Source organism: Salvelinus namaycush, chromosome 4 (assembly GCF_016432855.1).
Source record: "Salvelinus namaycush isolate Seneca chromosome 4, SaNama_1.0, whole genome shotgun sequence".
Taxonomy (NCBI): Eukaryota; Metazoa; Chordata; class Actinopteri; order Salmoniformes; family Salmonidae; genus Salvelinus; species Salvelinus namaycush.
Window position 1 is genome coordinate 54,095,101 of NC_052310.1, and position 22,500 is coordinate 54,117,600.

General features: G+C 42.8%; 1 protein-coding gene across 2 annotated transcripts in view; it reads right to left on the minus strand.

Moving 5' to 3' along the window:
• Positions 1-22,500, minus strand: part of LOC120046617 (zinc finger MIZ domain-containing protein 1-like) — a 211,956-nt gene that overhangs the window by 122,257 nt on the left and 67,199 nt on the right. For both annotated transcript variants that reach the window (XM_038992000.1, XM_038991999.1), the window contains exon 2: positions 18,976-19,091. The gene's annotated coding sequence lies outside the window, so the exon portion shown is untranslated. The remainder of the gene's footprint in view (positions 1-18,975; positions 19,092-22,500) is intronic.

The following is a 22,500-nucleotide window of genomic DNA, read 5'->3' on the forward strand; positions in this document are numbered from 1 at the left end:
ATCGGATGCAGCACTCCATCACTCTCCGTCTTGGTCAAATAGCCCTTACACAGCCTGAAGGTGTGTTGGGTCATTGTCCTGTTCAAAAACCAGTGATAGTCCCACTAAGCGCAAACCAGATGGGATTGCGTATCACTGCAGAATGCTGTGGTAGCCATGCTCGTTGTGTGCCTTGAATTCTAAATGAATCACTGAAAGTGTCACCACCGAAGCACCCCCACACCATCACACCTCCTCCTCCATGCTTCATGGTGGGAAATACACATACGGAGATCATCCGTTCACCTACTCTGCGTCTCACAAAGACACGGCGGTTGGAATCAAAAATCTCACATTTGGACTCATCAGACCAAAGGACAGACTTCCACCGGTCTAATGCCAATTGATGTGTTTCTTGTCCCAAGCAAGTCTCTTCTTATTATTGGTGTCCTTTAGTAGTGGCTTCTTTGCAGCAATTCGACCATGAAGGCCTGATTCACGCAGTCTCCTCTGAACAGTTGATGTTGAGATGTGTCTGTTACTTGAACTCTGTGAAGCATTTATTTGGGCTGCAATTTCTGAGGCTGGTAACTCTAATGAACTGATTCTCTGCAGCAGAGGTAACTCTGGGTCTTCCTTTCCTGTGGCGGTCCTCATGAGAGCCAGTTTCATCATAGCACTTGATGGTTTTTGCGACTGCACTTGAAGAAACTTCAAAAGTTCTTGACATTTTCCGGATTGACTGACCTTCATGTCTTAAAGTAATGATGGACTGTCATTTCTCTTTTCTTATTTGAGCTGTTCTTGCCATAATATGGACTTGGTCTTTTACCAAATAGGGCTATCTTCTGTATACCACCCCTACCTTGTCACAACACAACTGATTGGCTCAAACACATTTAGAAGGGGAAAAAATCCACAAATTAACTTTTAACAAGGCACACCTGTTAATTGAAATGCATTCCAGGTGACTACCTCATGAAGCTGGTTGAGAGAATGCCAAGAGTGTGTATACTTCATAGTGTTGACGTCTTCACTATCATTCTACAATGTAGAAAATAATACAAATAAAGAAAAACCCTGGAATGAGTAGGTGTGTCCAAACATTTGACTGGTACTGTAGATGGGTCAGAAAGCGAGGGGAATAACTCCCTCTCTGGTATCTCTGTGTGTGTAGTGTGTGTGGTGTGGTGTGGTGTGTGATGTGTGTGCGTGTGTAAATCTGTGCTCTGTCGACAGGGTGTCAATGGACTGTGACCCTGGTATATAAGCAGTCAAGTATCTGACTATACTAGTAAAGTTGTGGTCTGCATTGACACACACATACACATCTTCGTCTTGTCGTGTCCCGTGTATATATCTTTATATATATATATTTTTATAACTTTCTTCGCATATGTTTTTTTATATTTTTCTTAATCCCAACTTAAACATACTCTCCTGCAACCCGCCTCACCCAATGTGGTATGGATCTGCTATTTTCTTTACTTTAGAACCAGAACCACTAACAGAGGCTAGCCAGCTAACTAGCTACTAGCTAGTAGTCAGCTAGCCACTGCTAGCGGTCATCAGCTAACCTTTAGCCCGGACAACTCCTGCCTGTCTGCACAGCGCGATTAATCCCAGAGCTTATCGGACATCTTTTTTCTCCATATTTCCGGATTCCTATCGCAAGCTCAAAACCTCCTCACCTGGATCATCGCAGCTAGCTAGCTGCTATCCGATTGGCTTCTCCTGGCTAACGTCTCTGTCCCGAAGCAAGCACCAATTAGCCTGGAGATAGCCTATGCTAGGCCCATCTCCCGGCTAGCTGAAGAGGTCTATCAGCCACTCCTTTGGCTAAAATACCTATTTTGCCAGTTGGCCTGGACCTCTTTTATTGCCGATACGGAGCCCCGCCGATCCATCACGACTAGACTACCGACGTAATCCGCCCGAGGGGTTTTTCAACAAGCTCCTCCGTCGCGACGTCCCCTGAACGCCCATCTGCTAGCCGTCTAGAGCATACCGGACTGTTGGCTGAAGAGGTCCATCAGCCAATTTCTTGGGCTACTATACCTATTTTGCCAATTGGCCTGGAGCCTTTTACTACACGGACCCCTGCTGATCCATCATGACTGGTCTGCCGACGTAACCGCACAAGGGGGCTACAACAGACTTCTTGCGTCGCGACGTCCCGCTAAGGCCCTCTGCTAGCCCCGGCCCGCTAGCTGTCTGAATCGCCGTGTCTCCAGCCACCCAGCTACTCACTGAACCCTATGATCACTCGGTTACACATGCCTCTCCCTAATGTCAATATGCCTTGTCCATTGCTGTTTTGGTTAGTTATTATTGTCTTATTTCACTGTAGAGCCTCCAGCCATGCTCAATATGCCTCAGCTAACCCTCTTGTCCCACCTCCCACACATGCAGTGACCTCTCCTGGTTTAATTGATGTCTCTAGAGACAATACCCCTATCATCGTCACTCAATGCCTAGGTTTAGCTCCACTGTTTTCACATCCTTCCATACCTTTGTCTGTACATTATGCATTGAATCTATTCTACCGCGCCCAGAAACATGCTCCTTCTACTCTCTGTTCCGAACATACTAGATGACCAGTTAATATAGCCTTTAGCCATACCCTTATCCTACTCCTCCTCTGATCCTCTGGTGATGTAGAGGTTAATCCAGGCCCTGCAGCCCCCAGCATCACACCCATTCCCCAGGTGCTCTCATTTGTTGACTTCTGTAACCGTAAAAGCCTTGTTTTCATGCATGTTAACATTAGAAGCCTCCCCCTAAGTGTGTTGTATTCACTGCTTTAGCACACTCTGCCAACCCGGATGTCCTAGCCATGTCTGAATCCTGGCTCAAGAAGGCCACCAAAAACCCTGAAATTTCCATCCCTAACTATAACATTTTCCAACAAGATAGAACTGCCAAAGGGGGCGGAGTTGCAATCTACTGCAGAGATAGCCTGCAGAGTTCTGTCTTACTATCCAGGTCTGTGCCCAAACAATTTGCACTTATACTTTTAAAAACCACCTTTCCAGAAACAAGTCTCTCACCTTTACCGCTTGCTATAGACCACCTTCTGCTCCCAGCTGTGCCCTGGACACCATATGTGAATTGATTGCCCCCCATCTATCTTAAGAGCTCGTGCTGTTAGGTGACCTAAACTGGGACATGCTTAACACCCCGGCCATCCTACAATCTAAGCTTGATGTCCTCAATCTCACACAAATGATCAATGAACCTACCAGGTACAACCCCAAATCCGTAAACACAGGCACCCTCATAAATATCATCCTAACCAACCTGCCCTCCAAATACACCTCTGCTGTCTTCAACCAGGATCTCAGCGATCACTGCCTCATTGCTTGCGTCCATAATGGGTCTGCGGTCAAACGACCACCCCTCATCACTGTCAAACGCTCCCTAAAACACTTCAGCGAGCAGGTCTTTCTAATCGACCTGGCCCGGGTATCCTGGAAGGATATTGACCTCATTCCGTCAGTAGAAGATGTCTGGTTATTCTTTAAAAGTGCTTTCCTCACAATAAGCATGCCCCATTCAAAAAATGTAGAACCAGGAACAGATATAGCCCGTGGCTCACTCCAGACCTGACTGCCCTTGACCAGCACAAAAACATCCTGTGGCGTACTGCAATAGCATCGAACAACCCCTGCGACATGCAACTTTTCAGGGAAGTTAGGAACCAATATACTCAGGCAGTTAGGAAAGCAAAGGCTAGCTTTTCAAACAGAAATGTGCATCCTGTAGCACAAACTCCAAAAAGTTCTGGGACACTGTAAAGTCCATGGAGAATAAGAGCACCTCCTCCCAGCTGCCAACTGCACTGAGGCTAGGAAACACTGTCACCACCGATAAATCCATTATAATTGAGAATTGGCATTTTTTCTACGGCTGGCCATGCTTTCCACCTGGCCACCCCTACCCTGGTCAACAGCCCTGCACCCCCCAGAGCAACTTGCCCAAGCCTCCCCCATTTCTCCTTCACCCAAATAGCTGATGTTCTGAAAGAGCTGCAAAATCTGAACCCCTACAAATCAGCAGGGCTAGACAATCTGGACCCTCTCTTTTTAAAATGATCAGCCGAAATTGTTGCAACTCCTATTACTAGCCTGTTCAACCTCTCTTTCGTATCGTCTGAGATCCCTAAAGATTGGAAAGCTGCCACGGTCATCCCCCCCATCAAAGGGGGAGACACTCTAGACCCAAACTGCTACAGACCTATATCTATTCTACCCTGCCTTTCTAAGGTCTTCGAAAGCCAAGTTAACAAACAGATCACCAACAATTTAGAATCCCACCGTACCTTCTCCGCTATGCAAACTGGTTTCCGAGCTGGTCATGGGTGCACCTCAGCCACGCTCAAGGTCCTAAACGATATCATCACCTCCATCGATAAGAGACAATACTGTGCAGCTGTATTCATAGACCTAGCCAAGGCTTTCGACTCTGTCAATCACCACATTCTTATCGGCAAACTCAACAGCCTTGGTTTCTCAAATGACTGCCTCGCCTGGTTCACCAACTACTTCTCAGACAGAGTTCAGTGTGTCAAATCGGAGGGCCTGTTGTCCGGACCTCTGGCAGTCTCTATGGGGGTGCCACAGGGTTCAATTCTCGGACCGACTCTCTTCTCTGTATACATCAATGATGTCGCTCTTGCTGCTGATGATTCTCTGATCCACCTCTACACAGACAATACCATTCTGTCTACTTCTGGCCCTTCTTTGGACACTGTGCTAACTAACCTCTAGACGAGCTTCAATGCCATACAACTCTCCTTCCGTGGCCTCCAACTGCTCTTAAATGCAAGTAAAACTAAATGCATGCTCTTCAATCGATCACTACCAGCACCTGCACACCAGTCCAGCATCACTACTCTGGACGGTTCTGACTTAGAATATGTGGACATCTACAAATACCTAGCTGTCTGGTTAGACTGTAAACTCTCCTTCCAGACTCACATTAAGCATCTCCAATCCAAAATTAAATCTAGAATCGGCTTCCTAAATCGCAACAAAGCATCCTTCACTCATGCTGCCAAACATACCCTCGTAAAACTGACTATCCTACCGATCCTTGACTTTGGCGATGTCATTTACAAAATAACCTTCAAACACTGTACTCAGCAAACTGGATGCAGTCTATCACAGTTTCATCCGTTTTGTCACCAAAGCCCCATATACTACCCACCACTGCGACCTGTATGCTCTCGTTGGCTGGCCCTCGCTTCATATTCGTCGCCAAACCCACTCGCTCCAGGTCATCTATAAGTCTTTGCTAGGTAAAGCCCCGCCTTATCTCAGCTCACTGGTCACCATAGCAGCACCCACCCGTAGCACGAGCTCCAGCAGGTATATTTCACTGGTCACCCCCAAAGCCAATTCCTCCTTTCCTTCCAGTTCTCTGCTGCCAATAACTGGAACGAATTGCAAAAATCACTGAAGCTGGAGAACCATATCTCCCTCACTAACTTTAAGCACCAGCTGTCAGAGCAGCTTACAGATCACTATACCTGTACATAGCCCATCTTGTATATAGCCCATCCAACTACCTCGTCCCCATACTGTTATTTATTTATTTATGCTCCTTTGCACCACAGTATCTCTACTTGCACATTCATCTTCTGCACATCTATCACTCCAGTGTTTATTGCTAAATTGTAATTATTTTGCCACTATGGCCTATTTATTGCCTTACCTCCCTTATCTTATCTCATTTGCACACACTGTATATAGACTTTTTTCTATTGTGTTATTGACTGTGTGTTTGTTTATTCCATGTGTTGTTTGTGTCGCACTGCTTTGCTTTATCTTGGCCAGGTCGCAGTTGTAACTAGCCTACCTGGTTAAATAAAGGTGAAATTAAATAAAAATGAAATAAAAATGTATATAATGTGTTAGAAAGGGACTTCTTTCGCACTGTTGATGAAATCATTTCATTGAACTCAGCTGGGTTCCCCACTGCTTTTATATAACTGACAACTCCACTTAGTCCTCACACACACACACCTTCTGGAGACTTCGCAAGTCGCATTAGTATATTTTCTAACACGTCCCCGCCGAAGAACTTAATCGAGCATCTGACCAAATTACACAAGATTTTAGTTCTGGGTTACTGAGATTCATGTACGATAGGCAGAGCTACAGCTTGAAGTCTCTCCTTACACAGTTCATATTAAAACCAAGAACAAAGAACATGTCTAACATACATGTAACTGCCAAAATAAAAGAAACACTAAAAGGATACAAAGTATATTTAAAGCAGGTGCTTCCACACAGGTGTGGTTCCTGAGTTAATTAAGCAGTTAACATCCCATCTCTGTCTTTGTTTCTCTTTCTCGCTCTCTATCCCTCTCTTTCTCATTCCCACTCTGTCTTTCTCTCTATCTCTCTCTCGTTCTCTCTGTCTTTCTCCCTCTCCTCTGACCATGCAGGCAGAGCAAGCCGTGACAGCAACTGCCACCTCGCCACACCATTTGTGAAATTATTCAAATGAGGCTATTGTTTTGTTGTTTACTGACTTGAATGGCTAGACAGACAAAAGGGAACATGTTTCAATTATTCATTAACAATCTCCCTTCCTCTCTCTCTCTCCCTCTCTCGTTCTCTTTTTCTTTTTTCCTTATTTTTCCTCTCTCTTATTACCTCTCTCTCAATCCATATCCCCCTTCCTCCCCCTCCATCCACACCACCTCCCACCCTTACCTTCCCTCTCCTCGTAGGCGTTATGAAAAGCAGAGCCATTAAGGAATGTGTCCCTTCTTGTGATGTGGAGCATATTACAACCATTCATCAGAGGAAGGGGAAACCTGACAGGCCGACAGACAGAGAGCAGTCTCTGTAATCACATATAACCATGTCCCTACATACAAAAGTATGTGGACACCGCTTCATATTAGTGGACTCTGCAATTTCAGCCACATCCGTTGCTTACAGGTGTATAAAATCGAGAACATAGCCATGCAATCTCCATAGACAAACACTGGCACTAGAATGGCCTTACTGAGCTGACAAGGTAAAAATATGTCGTTCTGCCCCTGAACAAGGAAGTTAACCCACTGTTCCTAGGCCGTCATTGTAAATAAGAATTTGTTATTAACTGACTTGCCTAGTTTAAAAAAGGTTAAATACATAAAAAATTTAAAATAAACTGAAGAGCTCAGTGACTTTCAACGTAGCACCGTCATAGGATGCCACCTGTCCAACAAGTCAGTTTGTCAAATTTCTGCCCTGCTAGAGCTGCCCCGGTCGACTGTAAGGGCTGTTATTGTGATGTGGAAAAGTCTAGGAGCAACAACGGCTCAGCCACGAAGTGGTAGGCCACACAAGCTCACAAAACGGGACCGCCAAGTGCTGAAGCGCATAGTGCCTAAAAAACGTCTGTCCTCGTTTGAAACACTCACTACTAAGTTCCAAACTGCCTATGGAAGCAATTTCAGTACAAGAACTGTTCCTCGGGAACTTCATGAAATGGGTTTCCATGGGCGAGCAGATGCACACAAGCCTAAGATCACCATGCGTAATGCCAAGCGTCGGCTGGAGTGGTGTAAAGCTCGCCGCCATTGGACTCTGGAGCAGTGGAAACTCATTCTCAAGAGTGATGAATCATGCTTCACCATCTGGCAGTTCCAAGGATGAATGCATATTGCCAACTCTAAAGTTTGTTGGAGGATGAATAATGGTCTGGTGCTGTTTTTCATAGTTCGGGCTAGGCCCCTTAGTTCCAGTGAAGGGAAATATTAACGCTACAGCATACAATGACATTCTAGACGATTCTGTGCTTCCAACTTTGTGGCAACAGTATGGGAAAGGCCTTTTCCTGTTTCAGCGTGACAATGCCCCCATGCACAAAGCGAGGTCCATACAGATATGGTTTGTCGAGATCGGTGTGGAAGAACCTGACTGGCCTGCACAGAGCCCTGACCTCAACCCCATCGGAAACCTTTGATTGGAATTGGAACGCCGACTGCGAGCCAGGCCTAATCGCCCAGCATCAGTGCCCCACCTCACTAATGCTCTTGTGGCTGAATGGAAGCAAGTCCCCACAGCAATGTTCCAACATCTAGTGGAAAGCCTTCTCAGAACAGTGGAGGCTGTTACAGCAGCAAAGGGGGGAACAACTCCATATTAATGCCCATGATTTTGGAATGAGATGTTCAACAAGCACCTGTCCACATACTTTTGGTCATGTAGTGTATCATTCTTAGTATACACTCTACAAGGTGTCGAAAGCGTTCTACAGGGATGCTGGCCCATGTTGACTCCCAATGCTTCCCACAGTTGTGTCAAATTGGCTGGATGTTCTTTGAGTGGTGGACCATTCTTGATACACACGGGAAACTATTGAGCATGAAAAACCCATGCCCAGCCCAGCATGCATTTGTAATCTACTTGTGTGCTGCTATAGCCACTTGCTTTAGCTACTGTCATGAAGTTCCCTAAATATTTCCATAAAGAAACACACAGGTGCTAAATCAAGGTGACTTACAAAGATGAGGACCAAGAGCCAGAGAGGGAGTGTGGTGATGTAGTGTTCACAAATAAATAACCATTGTGGAATCTGAAAAGACACGTATCCCGAAAGCATGTTACGTGCACATGCTAAAAGAAAGGAACGAGTTGGGTAGATAACTAAATGTGTCATTGTAGCAAAGTATTTATAAACTAAAAATCTGATCTCTTAAAAGTTCCATTAATTTTCGTTATATTATCTATACAATAGGCCATAATTGATTTTGGCCCAGTAGGCCTGGCATATTCCCACGTTCAAGGAGCTTTCCGTTTTGATTGGGTTATTTTGCCTAAAAACCTTTAGGCCTACCTATAGAAAAATGTTTTAAAAAACAACTCTGCACCATCGCGTGAGCCTGAAGCCACAGACTGGCCAAATTCGTGTTTCTAAAAATGAATTCAAAAAATGAATTCAAAAGCACTAATAAGTCATTTTTTGTTTAATTTGTATTTAATTCTAAGTAAGTCACAGCCTATTTGCGCAATTTATAGACTATAACGATTTAATACAGCGGAATGTTGTTTAAATGCTGAGGGCTTTATGTCCCTACCAGCATATTGTTTCTTACTCGCAAATGCATCACAATGTATTTATTTTTAGGCTATAACCTTGAAATAATTTAAATAATATAGTCTAAATAATTCATTTTCGTTCCTCCTAGTCTGGCTCCTGACCTATTTAGAATGTTTATATGCTGTTTAATACGACTTATATCCTATTTGAAATTATGTTCGCTTCTTACATTCACCTTTTCATGTTTATTCAAATACTTTTCATTTAAATCCATATGGTTCGATTTCAATACTTAAAAACCAATTGGTAGGTTCAGGTAGACACAAAAATAGATGGGTGTTGGTTAAATTGTTATTTTAATGAATAGGGTCAATTTGGAACAGCAGTTTTTTTCCTGCTGCTCCAAATCGTTTTTTAGCGGAGCTGTAGGAAGCACTGCTCCATGAGCGATAAGCGAGATTTCCAACCGCTCAACTCTGCTCACATGCTCTGCTATGCACATACGTGGACATTATAAACGGTTATATTTTGGGTCACAGTTGCACGTGTTTGGGTCACAGTTGCACGTGTTTTTGTAAAAACAATGAGGCTATGTCTGGCCCGCCAATTCGTTGTGTTTTTTTCAATATTGCCCGTGTGCTGACTGAGACTGACACCCCTGGGCTAGCGTAACAATCTATGTAGCTAGCTATTTATTTAGCAAGCTACAAACACAGAGCCTAACGTTAGCTAGCTAGCTGCTTGGAGGACGTAATGTCATGTCATTGGAGGAGTGGGTGAGTGACTGACTTTTTCCCCTCATATCGTTTTTCGGTGGCTACAGCTAGAGTACAAGTGTCATTTGGTTAGCTAACAAGAAATGTGAATCACTTTGCTATCTAGCTAGCTATGCTGAACTTGAACAACTGTTATCCACAGTTAGCATATCTCTTAGTTGTCAATCAAATGTATTTGGCATCGATCAAATGGGCAGGCTGGCAGGCAAGTTCCCATTCAGTTGTCAAAACATGGGTTGGAACAAGCATGCATTGGCAGGCAAGCTGCAGAAGGACGAGCAGGCCACTATTCCCCTCGTTCATCAGTGCAATTTTGATGGCCAACTAGCTGAAAAAGTTTGAGAAGGTTTATCTAATGTTCCCTCATTAGATTTTAGCTCATCTCACTCTGGCTAGCATTAGTTGTTGATCTTGTTGATGTGCATAGGCAACTGAGGGAGGGAGCCTACCTATTCATGGTTGTTTGATCAATAGGACAGTGAAGTTCCCAAATGTAAGAGGACTCCCGTGATATTTACAGTACATATTTCCAGTAATCCATTAAGGTGTATTTTCTGGCTTTTGGAGAATACATTCTAATGATCTAAAGTCACGCTGTTGCTACTGCCTGTAAACACACAGTCCAGTTCAAAGTGAATGAGGGCAGGCCCATGTGGCAAATGGCTTATTTGCATATAGGCCTACTGTAGCTCTGATTGGCTATGGAGCACCAGTCTACGTAGACTCCAGTCCTAGACAAGACAGATTTTTATTTGGTTTTATTTACTGCAGTGACTATTAATTGTCCAAACGTACGGCAGCTTTCCCACTGTATATTGCTATAGAACTTTCACAAATGCATTACTATACGTAATTCCCAAACATTCTATGAATTTATAAAAACGTGAAAATGACCACATCTACAGTGGCTTGCGAAAGTATTCACCCCCTTGGCATTTTTCCTATTTTGTTGCCTTACAACATGGAATTAAAATAGATTTTTGGGGGGTTTGTATCATTTGATTTACACAACATGCCTACCACTTTGAAGATGCAAAATATTTTTATTGTGAAACAAACAAATAAGACAAAAAAACTGAAAACTTGAGCATGCATAACTATTCACCCCCCCAAAGTCAATACTTTGTAGAGCCACCTTTTGCAGCAAATTACAACTACAAGTCTCTTGGGGTATGTCTCTATAAGCTTGGTACATCTAGCCACTGGGATTTTTGCCCATTCTGCAAGCTCTGCTGGGGTACAGCAATCTTTAAGTCATACCACCAATTCTCAATTGGATTGAGGTCTGGGATTTGGCCATTCCAAGACATTTAAATGTTTCCCCTTAAACCACTCGAGCGTTGCTTTAGCAGTATGCTTAGGGTCATTGTCCTGCTGGAAGGTGAATCTCTGTCCTAGTCTCAAATCGCTGGAAGACTGAAACAGGTTTCCCTCAAGAATTTCCCTGTATTTAGCGCCACCAATCATTCCTTCAATTCTGACCAGTTTACCAGTCCAGCCTATAGGCAAAATAGGCAAAATCCGACCATGTAAATGTGGAGGCAATTATTTGAAAAAGACTTCATAGGCGGCTCGTGAGTTTCAAGTTTGGGGAAGCTTACAATTTATCCTCCCGTTCTGCATGCCAATTATGATTTTAATTTGTGCATTTTCGTGGAACAGTTTAATTTCAATAATAACGTTTTTGTTTCGCAAAATTATTGTCACGTGGTTATTCATAAAAATCTGGATTAAAATGATATAAATCTAAAAGTTGAAACTCAACTAATGCGAGATCACTAGCCTCTGCCATATGGACACACTGATATGCCGTGATCCATTGGCAGCTAAAGAAATGAGGGCATGGATCTCATAGCCTATAGGCCAATGCAGCAGTAGGCCTATAATTTCCATTGCTCTTTCACACCGAGGATTGGTGATTATCGAGGGGGAGATTGTTGTTAAGATTTTACTGTGAGGAAGGAACTATAGTTTTAATGTATTATCATTCGCAATGGATGTTAAAAAAAACACTATGCTTGCTCAGGCGCACACGCTCCCTCAACATTGGCGCACACGCTCCCTCAACATTATCAGGACAGAGAAACCAGATACATCCTCATTGCTTACATGGAGCACTCCAAACAAGACAATGGAAAAATTGACAAATCTTGTAAATTATGGTTATGAAATAAACCAAAACTTGTTTCTCACAATTGTAGCAGGTTGTGAACTCTGAAAACCACGTTTCCACTCCGAGAATGGGAACTGTAAATAACTGTAATTAATACATGCATTAACCAATTATTTATATATACACTAGATGACTGACAGGGGGCGCTGTTTTGAAGCCACGGCGCCACCATCTTGGCACTCCCTCACCATTGTAAAAAAAACTTTGGAAGCTCGGGAAATGCATTTATTAATGTCTACATTTATTTTATTACAGACACCTAAATGCGTACTTTTAAATGATATTATGTGACCTAATGTAAACATGAAACATTTAAAAATATATAGAAACTGTTTCCTTGAAGTATAATTACTGTCCCCACTACAACAGAGAAATCCTTAGACATGTAATTCTGTACTTTAAACATTTAATTGAAATACTGTAGAATTCCATTCATTCCTATGGAGGACTGCTTTTCTGAGGTGTGCCAATATAGCCGACCGGTGGCGTCAATCCTCTCATTGGCCAATACATTGCATCAGCAATCCAGGGATTATATACATCATTGGCATGAACAGAAATGAATGTAACCAGATGACGGGGATTAACGATATATTTACTATTGGTGACATATGTAATGGGGAATTGATTAAAAAAAAATCTAATGGCAAACAATTCACACAATGAAACAATGAATGCTCAAGAATTGATGGGAGACAGCTGAGTCCTTCTGGAGAGAGACTCGCCTATATCTTCGCCACACACGAAGCGCACGTCATCAGAGTGCGCACGTCATCAGAGTGCGCTTCTGAACACTGTATGCTGGAAAAACTCGGTTTGTTATTTTTAACTAAAACATAACCAATCTTTGTTAATCATAAATACCGAACGTGTTTTTGCATGGATTCCGCATCGCGGTTAACTTTTACCAGCTAGGACCACTCTCTCTTGTCCCGGAATCTCGCTCCACGGTGGATGGAAAGTGTTTTTTCTCTCTGGAAAAGTTCGGCAAAAAGCTGGCTTTAGGCTAAAAACAAACTGCTAACTGCTAGCCTCCGGGCCCAAACCCACCTGTCTCTCATGGCTTCGCTCGCCCCTGGATGTACCACCTGCCAGTACCTGAGCCAGAGAGTCGCTGAGCTGGAGGGGAGAGTATCTGTCTTGCGCCAGATCAAGGAGGACGAAGAACTCCTGGACTCCATGGTTATACAAACCACCTCCAAAATCGACGACGTCACCTGCCCCTGGCTCGGCACCTCCACTTCTGGGGAGCCTGTAACTGTGAAACTCCATTCGGTTCCCTTAAATGAGCCATGGCCCAGACTAGGAGCTAAACCGAAGGGCCTGGTCTGTTCCACCCCTTCTACTCCGCCTCAGGATGCCTGGATTGCTGTCCGGGGAGGAAAGCACTCCAGGAAACGGAATCCATCAAATGTTTCGGAGGTGCTACAATTGGGGAGGAGATTCAAGGTCCTGGAAGACCTGGAAGTGCATTCCAATCATACTGTACAGGGTCCCTCCGCTTCATCTCTACTGCTGCCATCTCACTCTCAGGTGGAAGTGCCCAAGCACACTCATCTGCGCTCCTTGCCTGCCACTAGGTCGTCAGTCTCAGCTGCTAGCCCCCCTCAACCTGCTAGGAGGCAGATCACCCGGGAGAGGCCCCGTCATTTACCCAATAAACCCATCTGTAGTCCTTCCGTTCTCGTGGTGGGTTCATCCATGGTCCGAAACGTTTCAATCCGGAAAGCTGAGACCTTCTGCTACCCTGGCGCTAGGATCTCTGACCTAGATTCCATGCTACCGCTACTTATTAGCAAGCACTCCGCCGCTTCAACTGTCATTGTCCATGTTGGGTCAAATGACATTAAACTCCAGCAGTCAGAGAAATTGAGAGACGATTTTAAAACATTGATAAATACGCTGCTGGAATCTGGGAAGCAGTGTGTTGTTTCCGGTCCATTTCCATCCCCACGCTACACGGATATGGTTTTTAGTCGTATACGCCAATTACACACCTGGCTTAAGGGATACTGCTGCACGATGAGAATTCCTTTTGTGGATAACTTTGCAGCTTTTACAGACCGACCAGGTCTATTTCTTCGGGACAATTTACATCTTAACAGGTATGGCTCCAGCATCCTCTCCACCAACATGTCTCTTACTCTTGCCTCATGTAGAGCCTTTGATACCTGACGTTGTGTATTCTCGGGGGTTGACTTTTGGGATTGTACGCTCCCCTATCAGACTATGTTCAATGCTCCTCTCCCAGTTTCATTAATTAGTTCCTCAATTGCAAATATGGAACAAACTACAGTTAACAACCCTTCTGCAATTCCTAGTTTATTGTCCAATCACCGTATTGCGAATACTACTCACATGCAGAGAGGTATTGTTAGTAGTAATCTTGTCCCCATAAAATTGAGCTCTGTCAATAGCTCGAAAATGGTTTATTGCTCATCTAGTGCAGCTTCAGGTGCTACCTTGGATACTCCATCTGATATGAATTCCCGTAGCAATGGTATTGGAATAATTCATTTGAATGCTAGAAGCCTGATCCAAAAGTTGGACTTTATTGAAATTTTGGTCTCACAATCAAATGTTGACGTTCTGATTGTATCTGAATCGTGGCTGTGTGATTCTGTGCCAGATTCAGATGTTCAGTTGATTGGATACAATATTTATAGAACTGATAGAGTTGGTAGAGGTGGTGGTATTGCGATTTATGTTAAATGCTGCTTAAATGTTTCTGTGTCCATATCAACCTCTGTCTCAAAGCAATATGAATGTCTAGTTTTAAACGTGGTACTTGGTAATAATGCTCATTTAACTCTAGCAGGGGTATATCGCCCCCCCTCAGCTCCTCCTTGTACTCTATGCAAATTATCTGATATACTGTCGAATTATGCAAACTCTGAATTACTGATTTTGGGAGATTTTAACCTGGATTGGCTCTCACCAGTATCCGATAAATTAAAAGGCATTTGTACTGAGCTAAATCTAACTCAGCTGATAACTAAACCAACCCGTCCCAACTTTAAGAACCCAGTAAAATCCACTCTACTAGACATTATTCTAACAAATACCCCCCATAAATACACAGCCAGTGGGGTTTTTGCAAATGATATCAGTGACCACTGCCCTATTGCTTGTATTAGAGATACCAGGCTGAAACACTCTGATCCCTGTATAATCTCTAAGAGAAATTATAAACATTTCTCACAGCAAGCTTTTATCCTTGACTTATATCACTCTGAGCTTTTATCCACTTGCTGCTTTCTGGACCCGGTTTTAGCCCTTGCTTTTTTCTCTTCTATTGTTACCTCTATGTCTGATAAACATGCCCCGCTTAAGAATCACAGAGTAAGAAACCGAACCAGTTCTTGGTTCTCTCCTGAATTGTCAGGTCTTTTCCTGCAAAAGAATCGGGCCTGGGCCTTGGCGAGGAAAACAGGTACTCCAGCTGATTGGCTGTTTTTTAGGCAATTGAGAAATAAATGTACTGCAGCTGTCAAAAAGGCAAAATCAAATTACTTCCTTAATGCTATGACAGATTCTGCAGGAGATCCTGCAAAATTCTGGAAAACCGTTAATTCACTGAAACGGGGGAATTCTGCTGTTTCTCTTCCTAAACAAATTACCTCAGACTTCTGTATTCTAACTGAAAAAAATGATATTTGTGATGCTTTTAATAAGCATTTCATCTCTGCTGGTTTTTTATTTGAAAGGAAAAGTGGACTTTGTGGTACTGGCCAGTTAGTTGATTTTTCGTCTTGCTTTTCAACCGTTACTCTGAAAAATGGTAACCCTGTTTTTAGTTTCCAGAAAATAACTGAAGCAGAGGTTCTAATTGCCCTGTGTGCCATTGATACTAAGAAATCCTTAGGCGCTGACAATTTAGACCCGTACTTACTTAAGTGTGCTGCACCTATTTTTGCTGGTCCAGTAACACACATTTTTAATCTAACATTAAGCACAGGAAATATCCCTAAGGTGTGGAAAGCAGCTTTTGTTCTGCCATTACATAAGGGAGGTGACGGTAGTGATTTGGATAACTATCGACCCATCTCTAGGCTCCCTTGTCTGGTAAAGATTCTAGAATCTATAGTCAACAAACAGTTACAATCTTTTCTTTCTGCTAACAGTATTCTTAGTACCAATCAATCTGGTTTTAGATCTAAACACAGTACCACATCGGCCACTATGCTTGTTGTAAATGATATTGCAAATGCCTTAGACGATAGAAAGCACTGTGCTGCGTTGTTTGTAGATTTGTCAAAAGCTTTTGACACTGTAGACCATGCTATCCTTTTGAGTAAGCTGTCATCTATAGGACTGGGCACTGATGCCTGCCGATGGTTTTATGACTATCTTAAAGATAGAACTCAAGCCGTCATGGTCGATGGGGTCAAGTCTGACCCCTTACAGTTACTTAAAGGGGTCCCTCAGGGTTCAATAATTGGCCCACTATTGTTCTCACTTTATATAAACAACATTGGTGATGATGTCAGATATTGTAAATTCCATTTATATGCAGATGACACAGTTATGTACTCTATTGCTCCAACAGCGGACCAAGCTTTAATGCAGTTGGAGTCTGATTTTAGGATACTACAGGGGTCTCTTTTACAGCTTAAACTTGTTTTAAACGCTAAGAAAACAAATGTCATGTTTTTTTCTAGGTCTAAACTCCCAGTTAGAAACACGTTTGTAATCACTAGCTTGGATGGTACTCAAATCAATAAGGTCTCTGCATATAAATACTTAGGGGTATGGTTAGATGATAGGCTTTCTTTTAAAAAACATGTTACTGAATTGGGAAAAAAGCTCAAATTCAAGATAGGATTCCTTTACAGAAACAGGGCTTGTCTGTCCTCTGTAAATAGGAAAAAAATTGTGCAGGCTACTTTTATGTCCGTTTTAGATTATGGTGATATTATCTATATGCATGCATCGGCAAACACATTAAAACCACTGGATGCTATTTACCATTGTGCACTCAGGTTTATCACGGGTGATAGTTACAGAACTCATCACTGTATCCTATATCAACATGTGGGTTGGGTCTCTCTATCTGTGAGGCGAGAGCAACATGCTCTCTTGTTTATTTATAAAGCACTTCTTTTAAAACTACCTCCATATATATCATCATTAATTTCCACAAGATGTACTAATTTTAAAACCAGATCACAGATGTGGATTACATTAGAGACTCCTGCGGTCTCCACAGAGTTGGGTAGGACTGCCTTCAGTTCCTTTGCACCTTATTTATGGAACAAACTGCAGATCCAACTTAAGTTAGACACTCTGGTGTCCCTTGCCCATTTTAAAATGTTTATGGAGGATCAATATGATGTTGTCTGTGATTGTTTCTGTTGAATTGTGTATGTTTTGAAATGTTCTTGTCTGTATGTCTAAAACTGTACATGTCAACATGTTTACACAGGGCACAGCCGTAAAAGAGATCTAGGTCTCAGTCTGTTTTCCCTGTTAAAATAAAGATTTATACACCACCTCCCCTTCTTGTCTCAAGTTTAAATTATACTCAAGACACATTCTCTTCACACATATTTTAGATGCTTTTCACTGACAGCCCTAACTCAATAATCAGTTAGGCCTATTGCCATGCACACTGCCCAAACGGCGGGCTTCCCAAATAGGCATAGGCCTACGAGCTTGTGATTTTAAGCAATCCACATCTATTTTTTAAAAGAAGCTAAGGACCGTGGATTCCTCTGTAGCTAAGTCATGGTTTCTGGTGAAGTATAAGAGTTATGCCATTTCTCTCATGTTCTACTGTTTTTCATATCAACTTTATTTTATTGTCCAGAAGCCAAAGGCACAATCCTAGTCATATTAGCAACCTATCCTGGTTGTTGCATCTTTGGATTCCCCCTTTTTCTAAGTTTCAAACAGAAATGTTCATCTCTGTCACATATGGAACCGCTATCAGGTGTGCTGTTTAAAATTATGTTTTGCCAGATGTGCTGTTTAGAATGGGGATTTCCCGCAAATTGCATTTTGGCAAATGTTTGAAAATAACATTTTATTGGCTGCTTCATTACATGAGTTGATGTTCTGTTAAGATGCATTACCATCATCTAAATGTGATTTCTGACATTCTGAGCACCATGGGTATGCACCCAATGGATTTGGGTCCGGTAAATTTTTCAAATGACCGGTAAATTTGAATCTTTCCGGTCACGTTGTCCGGCACCAAGGAAGCCCTGACACACACACACACACACACACACACACACACACACACACACACACACACACACACACACACACACACACACACACACACACACACACACACACACACACACACACACAGGATAGGAGAAACATTGGGATGCTGCCCTTTGTGTTACAGGAATACATTTTCCTCAAGTCAACATTATGGAGAGAGAGAAAGGGAGGGAGAAAGATGGAGGGAGAGAGAACATGGGAGGAGAGGATGCAACTTTCCTTTCATTGTTCACCCTCCCTTTCTCTGACTGGCTGTCAACCTCAGTTTCAAGCTTCACACCCAATCCTCTCTCTTCTGTGAAAGGTGTTAGTCCTTCAATCCAAGCAGAGAAAACATTTCCCCTGGTGTGACTTGTTTTCATTGTGCAGCCATGACAACAGCTTTCCCAATACATAAAAAATCATTAAACTGGGAAAGCACTCCTGTATGTGTGTCTGTCAGACCAGAGTTCAAACAAGTTTATTTGATTAGTTGTTATTTAAATACTTATTTTCTGCGCATTTGAGTATTTTCAAATACCTTATTTCAAAAACTCCTGGGACCTGGTTTCAATACAGGAGTATTTATTTGAATTTCAAAATACTCTGTATATTTGTGTATTTTCAAATGCATGCCAATATTCAAATACTTTCAAATAACAAATATCTGAATATCAACTTCAAAATGTATGTGTAAATAATTTAAATAATTTAAATAGTATTTGAACCCAGGTCTGGTGTGTGTGTGTGCGCGTGTGTGTAGGAAGAGGATAAGAAGGGTCGTTTGCCTACCTGTGTGGACTCTGACCTGGGCTGGGAGTGATGTCACAAGCCCCCCTCACCCCCACCCCTCCCTTCATGTATATCCTTCAGGAGCGGTCCTCACTGGTCTTCACCGTACACCGGACCTGAAGGAGAGGGAAGGGAAATAGGCTGTTCAATTTCTGCAAAGAACTACAAGGTTACAAAGATTTGTTCTTCCTGCGAAAATGCTGTGTGTGTGTGTGTGTGTGTGTGTGTGCCACGAGACATTAGTTGTTAGCCCACTGAGCTAAAGCCTCAGGTATTAGCTCTGGAAGGTCACATTAGTCTTCAAGTTTACTCATCACATGAGCATAGTCCAGAGAGCCACCTCTATTACAAGTGCATTCTGCAGGAATATGCAAATATGTCTGTCTGTAGCACCCTTTCATCCAAGTGAAACGCTACAGTGAAATCCTCAAAGAAATGAATCACGTTAAACAAGAGTCAAGTCTCTATCTGTGACTTTAAACAGTGTAACTCTAAGCTGTGTGCGTGTGGGTAGATTTCCGTTAGGAAAATGTGGAGCTAGAAAACTTGACTGGGGAAGATTCTAACTTACTGGACATTTGAGAAATTTACCGGACCCATATGCAGTGGGTGCATAGCCTATTAGGGCGTCTACCCAGAATGACAGAAATCACATTTAGATTATGGGAAGGCATCTTAACAGAACATGCAACTCATGTAATGAAGCAGCCAATAAAACATAATTTTCAATGAATAGCTCTGTTTGAAACTTAGAAAGAGGGGGAATCTAAAGATGCAACAAACAGGATGTTTTTATTTAACTAGGCAAGTCAAGTTAAGTTCACAAGTTAAGAACAAATTCTTATTTTCAATGACAGCCTAGGAACAGTGGGTTAACTGCCTTGTGCAGGGGCAGAACAACAGATTTGTACCTTGGGGATTTGAACTTGCAACCTTTTGGTTACTAGTCCAACGCTCTAACCACTAGGCTATGCTGACGCCGCACTGCCAGGTTGCTAATATGACTAGGATTGTGCCTTTGGCTTCTGGACAATTAAAAAAAGTTGATATAAAAACAATAGAACAGGAGAGAAATTGCAAAACAGCGTGTCCAATAGGGATGAAAATGGAAATAAATGTGCCAAAATGATATAATTATTCGTTGAGAAAAAAAGTAATAATTCAAAATACATCTCCAGAAAGCATGATGGCCACAGAGGAAACGGGGATCGTTAGCTTCTAAAAAAAGAATCTATGGATTGTTTCAAATCACAAGCTCTATGCCTATTTGGGAAACCCGCAAATTGTGCAGCGAACGGCAATAGGCCTAGCTGATTATTGAACTGCGGCTGTCAGTGAAAAGCATCTCAAATACGTGTGAAGAGAATGTGTCTTGAGTATAATTGAAAATGTTGAGACAAGAAGAAGGGGAGGGGTGTGTGGCGAAGATATAGGCGAGTCTCTCTCCAGAAGGACTCAGCTGTCTCCCATCAATTCTTGAGCATTCATTGTTTCATTGTGTGAATTGTTTGTCCTTTGATTTTTTTAAATAAATTCCCCATTACATATGTCACCAGCAGTAAATGTACCGTTAATCCCCGTCATTTGGTTACATACATTTCTTTTAATGCATATATTAATCACAGTCATTTTCCGTTCTCATTCTCGGAGTGGAAACGTTGTTTGCAAACTTCACAACCTGCTACACTTGTGAGAAACAAATCTCGTAACCATAATTTACAAGATTTGTACGTTTTTTCATTGTCTTTTGTTTGGAGTGCTCCATGTGAGCATGTGTCTGGTTTCTCTGTGTTGATAATGTTGAGGGAGCGCGCACGCATAGAAGTACCTGGCCTCCTGTGCGGAAATGTAGGAACGTGTTGTTTTAACATCCATTGTGAATGATAATACAGTGCATTCGGAAAGTATTCTGACCCCTTCACTTTTCCACATGTTGTTACATTACAGCCTTATTCTAAAATTGATTGAATTTAAAAAAAATCCTCATCAATCTACACACAATACCCCATAATGATGAAGCGAAAACAGGTTTTTAGAAATGTTTGCAAATGTATAAAAATAAAAAACAGAAATACCTCATTTACATAAGTATTCAGACCATGCTATGAGACTCAATATTGAGCTCAGGGGCATCCTGTTCCCACTGATAATTGTATTTTTTATTTAACTAGGCAAGTCAGTTAAGAACAAATTCTTATTTACAACGAAGGCCTACCTCTGCCAAACGCTAACCCGGATGACGATAGGCCAATTGTGCGCCGCCCTATGGGACTCCTAATCACAGCCGGTTGTGATACAGCCTGGTATCGAACCAGGGTCTGTGGTGATGCCTCTTACCTTGAGATGCAGTGCCTTAGACCGCTGCACCACTCGGGAACCCCTTGAGTTGTTTCTACAACTTGACTGGAGTCCGCATGTGGTAAATTCAATTGATTGGACATGATTTGGAAAGGTACACACCTGTCTATATAAGGTCCCACAGTTGACAGCGCATGTCAGATCAAAAACTAAGCCATGAGGTCGAAGGAATTGTCCGTAGAGCTCAGAGACAGGATTATGTCTGCAGCATTAAAGGTCCCCAAGAACACAGTGGCCTCCATCATTCTTAAATGGAAGACGTTCCTAGAGCTTACTGCCCGGCCAAACTGAGAAATCGGGGGAGAAGGTCCTTGGTCAGGGAGGTGACCAAGAACCCGATGGTCACTCTGACAGAGCTCCAGAGTTCCTCTGTGGAGATGGGAGAACCTTCCAGAAGGACAACCATATATGCAGCACTCCACCAATCAGGCCTTTATAATAGAGTGGCCAGACGGAAGCCACTCCTCAGTAAAAGGCACATGACAGCCGCTTGGAGTATGCCAAAAGGCACCGAAAGACTCTCAGACCTTGAGAAACAAGATTCTCTGGTCTGATGAAACCAAGATTGAACTCTTTGGCCTGAATGCCAAGTGTCATGTCTGGAGGAATCCAGGCACCACTCATCACCTGGCCAATACCATCCCTACGGTGAAGCATGGTGGTGGCAGAATCATGCTGTGGGAATGTTTTTCAGCGGCAGGGACTGTGAGACTAGTCAGGATTGTGGGAAAGATGAACGGAGCAAAGTACAGAGAGATCTTTGATGAAACCTGCTCCAGAGCGCTCAGGACCTCAGACTGGGGAGAAGGTTCACCTTCCAATAGGAGCACGTCCCTTTAGCAGACAGCCAGACAATGCAGGAGTGGCTTTGGGACAAGTCTCTGAATATCCTTGAGCGGCTCAGCCAGAGCCCGGACTTAAACCCGATCAAACATCTCTGGAGAAACCTGAAAATAGCTGTGAAGCGACTCTCTCCATCCAACCTGACAGAGCTTGAGAGGATCTGCAGAAAAGAATGGGAGAAACTCCCCAAATACAGGTGTGCCACACTTGTAGAGTCATACCCAAGAAGGCTTGAGGCTGTAGTCAATGCCAAAGGTGCTTCAACAAAGTACTGAGTAAAGGGTCTGAATAGTTATGTAAATGTTAGATTTCTGTTATTTTTAT